The sequence below is a fragment of the Protobothrops mucrosquamatus genome, unplaced genomic scaffold (assembly GCF_001527695.2).
Source record: "Protobothrops mucrosquamatus isolate PMUCROS unplaced genomic scaffold, P.Mucros_1.0 scaffold41, whole genome shotgun sequence".
NCBI classification, from domain to species: domain Eukaryota; kingdom Metazoa; phylum Chordata; class Lepidosauria; order Squamata; family Viperidae; genus Protobothrops; species Protobothrops mucrosquamatus.
Genome location: NW_015386423.1, coordinates 1,414,689 through 1,426,611, shown reverse-complemented (window position 1 = coordinate 1,426,611; position 11,923 = coordinate 1,414,689).

Genomic DNA, 11,923 nt, shown 5'->3' with positions numbered 1-11,923 from the left:
AGGACAAGGCAAGCAATTAACATATGCAAATCCACCCTGGACAGCAGCTTCAGGAAGGGTCACAGAAAGGGGGCCACCTGCCAATTTCCCCAGGCAAAGGAGAGCCCCTGCGCAAACAGCAGTCACAGGCGGGCCAAGCAGTGGGGAGCCCCACACAAACTTACTAGAGCCGGCTGAGCCCCAGCACCTTCCTCTCGCCCTCCCGCCCGCAGTAGCAAACTAGCCAGGCTATTCCACTAAAACAGGAAAGGCAAGACCAAGCACGAATTCCACACACCCAGGGGAGTTTCTCCACCGTGGCTGGCAGACATTGTCCCCTGATCAGAACGGAGAGAGAGTGCCCAAGTGGAGCCGTGTTCTGAAGGTTCATCAGGGCAACAGCTGTAAAGCCTTAGGGTTCACTTCAAGGGTGTAAGGAAAAGTGTGCAGAAACATGCCAGCTCATCCTCATGCTGTTCATGCAGGAAACGGGATGAGCGATAACAGCTCAGAGTGACTGCAATACTTGCCAATGCTACCAAGCGTGTTTCTGTACCAAATAAGAGATATTCTTAATACGCTGCATCACTGCAGCTACTCTTTGCGGACCTTTATTTACCTTAAGCAATAGCAGTTTTTATTCATTTTGGAAACAGACAGTGAACATGCTGGTTCACTGCTTGGTAGGTCTTCTGTTGGATTCAGCAAATGTGCAAGTTCCTCAGAAGGTCCAGACCAACTCTCCAGAGAGTTTCTCTTTCCCTGGAAAATCCTGCAAGCCACAATCATGGCCTGACTTGTTCTCAAAGACACCAAAGGTACCTGCAAGGAGAACACGGAATCTCTCTGCTCTTCAAACAATACCTCAGTGGTGTTCCTTCATCTGGAATGGCCAATCTCTCAGTTTGGGATGGTCCAAGAGCAAAGGCCTCATTCTCAAATGCTGCATTTTCTCACTTACCCTGCAATAATTCCACCTGCTTCAAAAACTGGGCTAAGTTTGCATATTTTGTACCAAAGTTCCTGAAATGGCAACTGTCTTGAAAGAGACAAGTCCTGTTGTTCCCAAACAGCATTTGAGCAACCAGCAGGAAATAAGCAGCTCCTGGGCTTGCACAAAAGCCTCCCATTGCCCATCTCACCTACCTCCAAGGACACCCCTTGTACAAGTCCTTTGTGGCTGTGCACAAAGACAACTTTTATTTTCTGTTAACAGGTAAAATTTTCCCAAAACAGGCAAAGGAACAGGGAACTAAGAAAAGTCTACATAGCACCTGTCTGAATCTCACAGCAAACAACATCTTGCTAAGAGAGGGGCTGCCCACACTCAGCTTCCCCTTGAATTGCGGTTCATTTCCAGGTTTCGGACTAGATCGGAGGAAAGAGTGGTGTCCAGGAGAGCTTATTCGGTCCAAGCCTAGCCGGAGACTTTTCTGAGCAAGTCTGGACAGGGAATCCAGCAAAGGGCTATTGGAAGCAAACGGAAAAGTCTGGAGAATCACAGCCATTTACAGGTTCACAAAATATAAATAGCAACTATCCAATCAATCAATTATAAAAACAATAAATTTTCAGGCAAAACAAAAAGATCCAGCAGCACCAGAAAAATCAATTAAACAGACTCTCAAAAAGGGAGCAGGAAGGGGGCAGCCACAAGGTGCTGCTAGTGCCGCTCCCCAGGAGCCAAGCTCAGGAGGGCCCCAAGCTGAGCAGAACCTGCAATGGAGGCCTCTTGGCCACTGGTTCGAGAGAGGCCTGCTTGCCTACCGGCCTCCCCCCTCCCCCCCAGTCCGTTGCCCAGAAAGGCTTTCCATTTTTCTCTAAGTTTCATCACTGCCAACAGTGCATCATTATTATAAGGCCCTGTTTGCTTTGACAATGGGAACATTTAGCGTCCACTGCTTTTGTTTGGGAAAAATTTTTCTGATCATTTATAAATCACCGTAGGACTTTATATCAAGTGGAAGATCCATTTTTAAAAGGCCCTTCAAAAAGATGGAGATATATTCAGAAATCACAGACACCAAATGAGCATTTGAATGCATTTGGGTCAATATAAAAGGGGGGGAAATGACATTGCCATAGGTGTATACTATAGGCCGCCCAACCAAACATGGGCGGCCTATAGTATACACATATAGATGAACTTTTTGCTAGTCAGTTAACTAAGGTATGTAGGAAGCATATCACGATAATAATGGGGGACTTTAATTACCCTGACATCAACTAGGAGACAAACTCTGCACCAAGTAGAAGATCAAACAAATTCCTGACAAATCTAGCAGAGAACTTTGTCTCCCAAAAAGTAGAGAAGGGAACTAGGAGATTAGCCATTTTGGATCTAATTCTCACTAACAGATGAAATGATAGAAGGTGTTGAAGCCATAGGAACCTTGGGGGGAAGTGATCATGCAATATTGGAATTCAACATTAGGGAAGCACAAGCAATAGAACACAGTCAAACTAGAGTCTTGGACTTTACGAGAGCTAACTTCAATAAACTTAGAGAGAGCTTGGGAAGGATTCCATGGATGAGAATCCTCAAGGGGAAAACAACTCAAGAAGCTTGGGAAATTTTGAAAAGTGAGATAATAAAAGCCCAGTCTGGCACTATACCAACAAAGAAGAAAAATAACAGCTCTCAAAAGAAACCAGCATGGCTGCATAAAGAACTCTCTGATAAATTGAAAGATAAAAAGGACAAGTATAAAAAGTGGAAAGAGGGGCACATAACTAAGGCAGAATATCAGCAAATAGCCCGAGCCTGCAAAGATGAAATGAGGAAAGCTAAGGCTCAAAATGAACTAAGGCTTGCGATCAAAATTAAAAAATAACAAAAAAAGCTTCTTTCAACATGTAAAAAAACAAGAAAAACGTTAACGAAATGATTGGTCCATTAGGGGGAAAAGTGGCAAGAAGGTGACAAGCAACAGGAAGAAAGCAGAACTATTTAACTCATTTTTTGCATCTGTCTTTACACAAAGAGGAAAAACAGACCAACCTATCAAAAATAGTACCATAAAAAACAGATTAGAAACACAAGTTAAGATAGGCAAGAAAATGGTAAGTGAGCATCTATCCAGCCTAGAAGAGTTCAAATCACCAGGACCAGATGGATTACACCCCAAGGTTCTCAAGGAACTGGCAGATGTGATCTCAGAACCACTGAACTATATTTTTCAAAGATCCTGGAGCACTGGGGAACTACAGAGGACTGGAAGAGAACTGATGTAGTTCCCATCTTCAAAAAAGGGGAAAAATAGATCCAGGAAACTACAGACCTATCAGCCTGACCTCAATACCTGGGAAGATTCTGGAAAAGATAATAAAACAATGAATCAGCGAACACCTACAGGCAAACAAAGTCATTACTAAAAGCCAACATGGGTTTGTCAAAAACAGATCATGCCAGACAAATCTTATTGCATTCTTTGACCAAGTGACAAAATTAGTGGACCAGAGGAATGCTGTGGATATAATTTACTTGGACTTCAGTAAGGCATTTGATAAAGTAGATCACAATCTACTACTTGATAAGATAGAAAAATGTGGGTTAGACAGCATCACCACAAGATGGATTCGTAGCTGGCTGACCAGCCATACTCAGCGTGTGGTTCTCATTGGAACTGCATCTACATGGAGGGAAGTGTGTAGTGGGGTGCCCCAGGGCTCTGTTCTAGGCCTAGTGCTCTTCAACATCTTCATCAACGATTTGGACGATGGGATAGATGGGGAACTTATCAAATTTGCAGGCGACACCAAGCTGGGAGGAATACCCAACACTCCAGAAGATACAGGAGATCTGGATAGACTTGAACACTGGGCGCTAACAAAATGAAATTCAGTGGTGAAAAAAGTAAGGTTCTACATTTAGGCAAGAAAGATCAAATGTACAGGTATAGTATAGGTGGTACCTTGATCAATAGTAGTAACTGTGAGAGGGATCTTGGAATCCTAACAATCACTTAAATAAGAGGCAGCAGTGTGCTGCAGCTGCCCAAAAAGCCAACACAGTGCTAGGCTGCATTAACAGAGGGATAGAATCAAGATCACGTGAAGTATTAATACCACTTTACAATGCCTTGATAAGGCCACACTTGGAATACTGCATCCAGTTTTGGTCACCATGATGTAAAAAAGATGTTGAGACTCTAGAAAGAGTACAGAGAAGAGCAACAAGGATGATTAGGGAACTGGAGGCTAAAACATATAAAGAACAGTTGCTGGAATTAGGAATGTCTAGTTTAATGAAAAGGACTAGGGGTGACATGATAGCACCGTGGCGGTGAACCTATGGCACGCCGTACCACAGGCGGCACGCGGAGCTGTCTCTGGTGGCACGCGAGCCATTGCTGGGCCGAGCTGCTCACTCCTCTCCGCGCATACGCAGTCTGGGAATAGGCAAGAGGCTAGGTTTCCTGCCTGAGCAGGGGGTTGGACTAGATGACCTCCAAGGTCCCTTCCAACTTTATTATTATTATTATTATTATTATTATATTATTATTATATTATTATATTATTATTATTATTATTATTAAGATCTGGATTTTGAAAATAACAGTGGAAGTCACAGATCCTCAGCCCCAGGATGGGTCCAACTCCACCTCCAGACTGCAAAGCCAAGTTCTGCCTGCATCCCCTTCTCCATCCTCAACCCCGCTGTGGCCAATCCAGCATCATACATCCATCACCATCAACAACCTTCTGCAGCATTCCTTTCCTTCTCCAATACAATAAATCTCTTGGGCTTTCGGAGTCTCAGCAACAGTGATAAACTTTGGACACAAACTATGCTCAAGGTCAGTTAAAGGCTGTATCCGAATGAAAAAATGGAAGGCAAGACTCCAAAGCAGGGCCAGCACTGACAGAGGGAAGCAAATGTGGGCTCTGCTCTCCCCAACCGACTCCCCTTCACCCACAGCCATGTTTTAATAAGAATCTTAACTAATCATCATTTCAATAAAGCCTGGTTTCCCCGATACTGCACTCTGGACCTTGGTACCCAGATTTATTTTATTTATTTAAAGATTTTATATGGTTACCTATTTCATATACTGATTCTAGGCAGCTCTCAACAACCTATAAACACAAGAATGAGAGCAAGACTGCCCTTCCCGCCAGATGCCAGACCAGCCCCACGATTACCTCCTGCCTCAACCTCCCTCCTAACCCATCGCTTGGGGGAAGAGCCTGGGGGGCAGGTTTTTCCAAATCTCAAGTGGGAGGATGCTCAAAAAGGGTGGGGAGATACAAAGAAGGGGCACCACCCAGGTCCCATCAGATGACAACATTTAAGGGAGGCAACTTGGAGGGGTGCCCACCCTTTCTGACCTAATGGGGCAGGGGAAGGAGGTCCCACAAAGCTTTGCCTTATGTCATGCAGAGCTTTAAAAATTAAAAACAGCATCTCCAATTGCCTCCAGAAAGCAACTGGGAATTGGTGCAGCTCACGCAGGTGGAGTGATTCGGAACCAGATGGTCTTCAAGGGCAGCCCCATTTAGAGGGCACTGCAGTAATCCAACTGGGGGAGGTGATGAAGGCATGAGGGACGGTGAGGAAAGGAGGTGCACCTTCACCCCTTAGAATTCAGGAATCCCTGCTTAGTCCAGGCCTCAGTACTCATGGCAGCAGCCACCAGCATTCTTACTTCCACCCTACTCTTATCAGCAGGAAAGTCCGAGCAACAACTGACCTCAGCTAATAGAAATGCGTACAGGTAGTCCTCAACTTATACAGCCCAGAATTTCAGTTGTAAGTCATTGCAGTTGTAAGTCGAGTCATCATGCGACCAGACTCAATTTTATGACCGTTTTTATGACAGTTACTAAGCATTAAGTGAATCATGATAGGTGTAAGTCTGAATCCACTTTATCCAAGGAGTGCTCTTTGCCAGAAAATACGAAGAAGTTACAAAATGCGATCATGTGACCACAGGGTGCTACAACCCAGCTTGTAAATGCAAGCTGCTACCAAAATGTCATCACAAGACTTGGGGGTGATGCAGCAGTTGCAACTTCGAGGACAGATCATATGTAACTTTTTTGAATCTGCTGTAACTTTGAACTGTCGTTAAATGGCCAGTTATAAGTCAAGGACTACTTGTAGGTGTGCAGTTTTACTGCAGGATCAAAGGCCAGAGGCAAACCCTCATTGGACAGGCAAGTGATCAGCACCTTTTGTGGTTCACAGGCAAAACCTTCAACCTTTCCTGGCCTCAAACTTGTCCCAGTGAGGCCATTCTCCAAAGCACCAGAGGGCAAGACAAGAAGAAAGGGATGGAGAGTAACAAAGAGAGGTCCAACCTGGAATTAAGGAGGAATTGCCTCACAGTGAGAACAATTAATCAGTGGAACCACTTGCCTCCAGAAGTTGTGGGTGCTCCAACACTGGAAGTTTTTAAGAAGAGATTGGACAACCCATTTGTCTGAAATGGTATAGGTCTCACTGCTTGAGCAGGGGGTTGGAGTAGAAGACCTCCAAGGTCTCTGCTGTAAGGAACCCATCACCGGCATTCATTCATACTAGCCAGAGACCCATGGGGAGAAAAGCATTCCCAGAGAAGCATTCCCTCTTCATAGCTCTTCTAATCACTAGGAACCGTGGACCTATGGGCAGGTCAAGGACTATATGGCCAGGTAAGGCTCTGCTGAGACCCGATGGTTCTTCTCCACCCCACCTCAGCTTCTGCTGCCTAGGGACCTCCCCTCCCAACACTGGAAGGTTGGGGGGGGGGGGTCACAAGGAGGAACAAAGGGTTAAAACTACCATGTCTTCTCCCATCCCTCATGTCTGCTTCAAGCTCAAGAGAGAGGCAGGCAGCACTCCCTCCAAGCCAGAAGGTGCATTGCTTAATTCCAGCATCCAGTATTGTGTAAACCCATAGTTTATGGGTTAGCCTGCTCTACAAAGTCAAGACCTTGTGCTATATTCAATAAATTATGGTTATGCAAGTCATGGCTGTACGCCAGGGGCAAGCCCAGCTTCAGAAAAAAATATTCACAATGTAGCAGCTGATGCGAGTGCCAGCAGGACCAAGCAGCCCCCGCCCCCACCCCACAGGCCCTGCAGCGAGCAATCCAAGCAAGGAGCACCCTTGGCCAGGTGCCCTAATGGTCCTGCCAAGCTCCCTGGCACTGAGCTGCACCTGCTTCAGAGCGCGTCACTTCCCAAGGCCCACAGTGATCACCGCTGGGAAGGCCTCTGCAGACACACTCCCTCTGGAGCACTGCAAGCACCTGTGCATGGCAGAGACCCCCATGAAGACCTTTTCCAGGGCACCTGGGTCCCAGGCAGGCAACAAGCCACTGGGGCAAGTTGTCCAAGCAACTGAAGGTAATGCAGAAAAGGAAATTTTGGAGCTAGGAGGGCAAAACCATCCCACTTTGCTCAAGAATAAGATGGAGGTCCCAACAGAAAAGAATCTCTGTAGCTCTGGGTTGATCTGCGGAGTTCTTGTTGCTCTCTGAGCTGAGTTGCTTGCCTGCAAACATTTCATCAGCCAACTAGAGAACATTATCAGCGAGGAGGATGTTGCTTAGCTGGGTAATGAAATGTCTCCAAGTTCAAAGAAAACCAAGAACTTCATACGTCCATCACCAAATCAGCCTTAAGTCAAATTAATTGGTCCCATTACCCTTCAGAGCAGCTACAGGCAAGGCAGGAATATGCTACTGGTAGCTGGAAAAGGCCTTGGGCTGAAGCTGCTGGGCCCCAAGCAGGGACTGACTCTTGGGGAGAACTGCTGCTCTCCTGCATCAAGTTCTTCATGCCCAGCAGGGAAAATCTCCAGCCTTACTAATTAATCCTGGTTGTTCTGCTTCCCTCACTGCTGCCTGTGAGATGCCTTAGAGTTTTTGAGTGCAGCTGGACTAAGGGAACACCTGATACTGTATACTGAACAGAGGTGCTTGCCACAACTGACTATTAAAAATTGAAAGACAGAATGGTTTTATGTGAGCCATTCTTCACAAGCACTATGATAAAAAAAAGTTTGTCCTAAGAAGTTCCAGATACTCCCCAAGAGCCCAACACATCTAGAGACATTGGATGTCCTAAGGAAGACCTGTGACACAGCCCAGGCCAGAGTCAAGGGGAAAAGCCAGGCTCACTGCAGTTGAGGAGAACCTGACAAGATGGGCGCTTAGATGGAGGGGGCTGCTGGGGCTTCTCCTGGATGATCTGCAGTACCCCAGATGTGGTCCTCCTTAGCCTTAAAGCTTCCTTAGAACTTCTAGTTTACCAGCATTTGTTGGGGGGGGGGAAGGATAGGTGAGAAAATCCCATTGGACATAAGTGCTTTCTGTGCACTTAGCCAGCCACTACAATTCTGTCTGGTACAACCAGGGGACTGCAGGCGGTGAGGACAGGCCCTCTTCATGCACCTGCCAGCCAGGAACAAGGCATCTCCCGGAAGGCAGCCCCTGCCAGTGCACATCGGCCATATACTTCCACTCCTGGGCTTCGGTTGGAGCCAGGAAATGCCCGGATCCAGCTCTGCATTGCATTGGGTCACCAGAGCCCCTGAATGGCTTTGGGCCAGTCACTCCTCGGGCTTCTGCAGAGACACAATAAAGGGAGTCCTGCAAGGTTACTTCCTTCCCTTCCTGAAGAAAAGGGAGATACAGCCTAGCAAATCACAAGAACTGCTCAGTTACCATCCTTGGCCCACAGAATCATTCAAGGCCTTGAGGCCTTCTCATGCAGAGGAAGGGGGCAGGGGAGGACTGATTGCCCCCTCCACAGGCAGGATGGGGTCAGATAAAGAAGATTTCCCCAGGACTTGGCCAGCCTGATCTAGAAAATGCTCAGAAGGAAAGCTCCTGTCTGAAATGTTAAAAATAGCTCCTTCAGCAACTCCATCCACCGAAACCCCTCCATACCTGTAGCAACCTGAAAAGGCTCCTGAAACAAGAACACAGCCCCACCTAATTAAAGGTGATACGGATTCTAATCAAGCTGGTTTTCTAGTCAAGCACAGGATATGTTTTTTATTTTGCCACCATCATGAGAATGCAACTTGAAATTCTTCATCATAACAACAAATTGTGAAACTAGCTGAAGAGCCACTTTGGACCTCCCAAATCCACTGGCTTAAACTCCTTCATGTGCCCAAGGGCGATTAGAAGCAGGCAGGTCATTCGGTGGCTGCCAGACCAGACCAGGCCCGGCCACGCCAGCCTTTGCCCTCTCCCCCTGAAATGGTCCAGCAGAAAGAAGAAAAAAAAACCAATCAAGGGCCAGGGAGGGATACACCGGCTGCATATTGCCACATTCCCTGAGAAGCTCCATCACCCTCCTCCTTTTAACTTGTGGTTGCTGTGGAGATAACGCTTCATCCACAGACATCTGCGGGGGGGGGGGCACTTGAAAGGAAATGGTGCCCCTGAGGTCTCTCTTCAGGGCCAGAACAGGCACCACCGTGGCTCCATCCATCTCTGTCCTTCCTTAACTGGGAGGGGGCCCTTCAGCAACCCCCCCTTCGAAGCATGGCCTTCTCTCTTAGCAACACCAGCTGGGTCTCTCCACACACCCATAATTACAAGAGTCTTCAGTCAACTAACATCCTTCTCCCACCACAGTAAATGTGCAGTTACCTACCCACCTATTTCTAAAAAAACTGCCAAACAACCAAATGGTCGTGGAACGTTTCACCTGACTCCTTTGTGTTTTGGTCTTTCCTGAAAACGGATCCAGTCTACCCCAAAGCTATTTAGGGCCTAGCCTTCCCTGAAAATGGACCACAACTGCAGTCATCCGTGAGTCCATGACACACAAACGCTTCAGAAAATGCAGCATGATAAGGAAGGCTGTAATGGCAGAAATAAAATTAAAAAAGAACACTTCAAAAGTAGAAAGATGAGGTCAGGCCTTCAAAACAAGGTCATCTAGACAGCCGGCTGCATTTTTCCATGGGTCAAAAAGACAGTCATGAATTCAGTCTCTCTTCCCTGTCCATCCCCTCCCCCACCCAAGAATTCCAACACAAAGGTGAGTAAGGAAAGGCTCAGCTCCCTCCCCGCCAGGCTCTGATTGAGGGGAGCCAGCCCCGAAGGCCTCCCTCCACCACTGCAAGGGCTGATAAAAGGATGGGATTTGAGGTTTCCACCTAGGTGGTCGGTTAATTAACACTGTCTGTGATAATCAAAGTTGATCTGCACACATCCAAGGGCACAGAGGCTTCTTAATGTTTTTGGTGTCCTAGCCCACAGTGAGGTGTTTCAGTCACCCAAGACAAGAGGCAGCCAGCTCCAGCCTTAGATATTCCCAGGGGAAAAAGGCACGGCAGGGACTTGCTTTGGTACGGTAGCTTCCCATTCCTTAGAGAATTTATTCCATTGAGCCCCCCCCCCCAATGGCACCTGTGAAAGGGGATGGGGAGAGCCATGGAGAAAGCGGCTTTTCAAAGCCCAGGAAAGGTCTGTGCCTTTGATTCCCCCCCCCCAGCCCAGGGCTCTCCAGTCTTCCCATTGCTCAGCTCTGCTCTTTGGCCTCGACCACCCCAGGTCCTTCTCAAACCCACCCCAAGCAGGGGCTGCTTCCCCTCCCGACCAGGCCCGCTGCGGGCAGCGGCTGAGGCAGGAGGGCTGCTGCGCAAGGAAAGTCAACTGACCCACAACGGAGAAAAGGATGCAGGGAGGGCGGGGGAGGGGCTCGGTTAGAGACTGGGAGTGAAAATGGTGGGGCGGAGGAAGGGCAGCGCCCTCTCTTCGCCTCAGGGGCCCCGGGGCGGGCCTGGGATTTGCAACTGAATTGAACTATTCTTAGAACTTTAAAAAGAAAGTAGAGAGGGAACGCTAAAAAAAATTACAGACTCGGGGCATAAAAGGACACAATAGGAAAGGGGCATTGATGTTTCCTGAACGGAGGGCCCGGTATTTAGCAGGACTCTCAGCCGGTCCGGCGCCTGAACCAGGGCTCGCTCGGCGGCGACTGCCAGAAAGGAGGCGGCGGCGGCGGCGCCCGCAAGGCCAGCTCGAGCCCCGCGGACACGGAAATCCCTCGGCCTACGGCAGCCCCAGCGCAAACAATCCCGACAACGCCTGGACGAGAGCCGAGCCGAGCCGCGGGCGGGCGAGGCCTCTGGAGAAGGCGAAGGCCCCGGCCGGCGGGAGAAGATCCCGGCTCCGAGTCTCTCTCGGGGCAAACCAGGCGGTGCGCCCCACGGCTGGGAACGGGGCTTTTTAATGCAGCGAAACGTTGCCGTCCCTAAGGAGCAGCAACCACCTCGCGCACGAGCGTCCCCGGGCGGGAGCCCAGACGGCTCCGGGCCCCGGGGCAGCTCGGACCCCGCCGAGGCTGCTCGCCCGAGGCCTCTGCCGGCGGCTGCGAGGACTGGCAATCTCCTACCAGGCAGTGAGTCAGGGACGAAAAGCCCCGCAACCTCTGGTGTAACTGAGACCGCAGCTCGGGCACGTTACGGCCGGCGGAAAATGCGTGGCTAGCAACGATCCGCCGAGGCTGGTTAGAGTTGCCCGCGGCGGCCGCCGGGAACCCGCTCGACCCCGCGGCAGGGAAACCGGTCTGGCTCCGGCCGAGGCGGGCGGGATTCCTTCTGGGCGAACTTTGAGCCGCCGCCACGACGAAGCGGCTTCGCAACGCGTCGCGGCGAAGAGCGGCTCGGCTCAACTTCGTGGTTTCCGGCGCGATGCGGGACGGCGGCAGTTGGGGGCAAACCACGGCCGCCGCTCAAGCACAGGCGGGACCTTCCGGTGCGGGGAGCCGTGTTTAGCCCGCACCTATTGGCCTCGGCCGGAGAGCGGCCGACTCAGCAGCAAGCGACGGGCTGGCCGCGGCTCCCGCTGGGCTCTCCGGTCGCACGGACGAGGGCCGGGGCTCCCGCGGGCGGTGAGAGGCGGCCCGCGTCGGGCCCGTGCACGAAAAAGCCGCCAACGGAGAGCAGCCGCAGCCCGGCCGCTTCCGCGGTTGCCAGATCGATTATGTAGA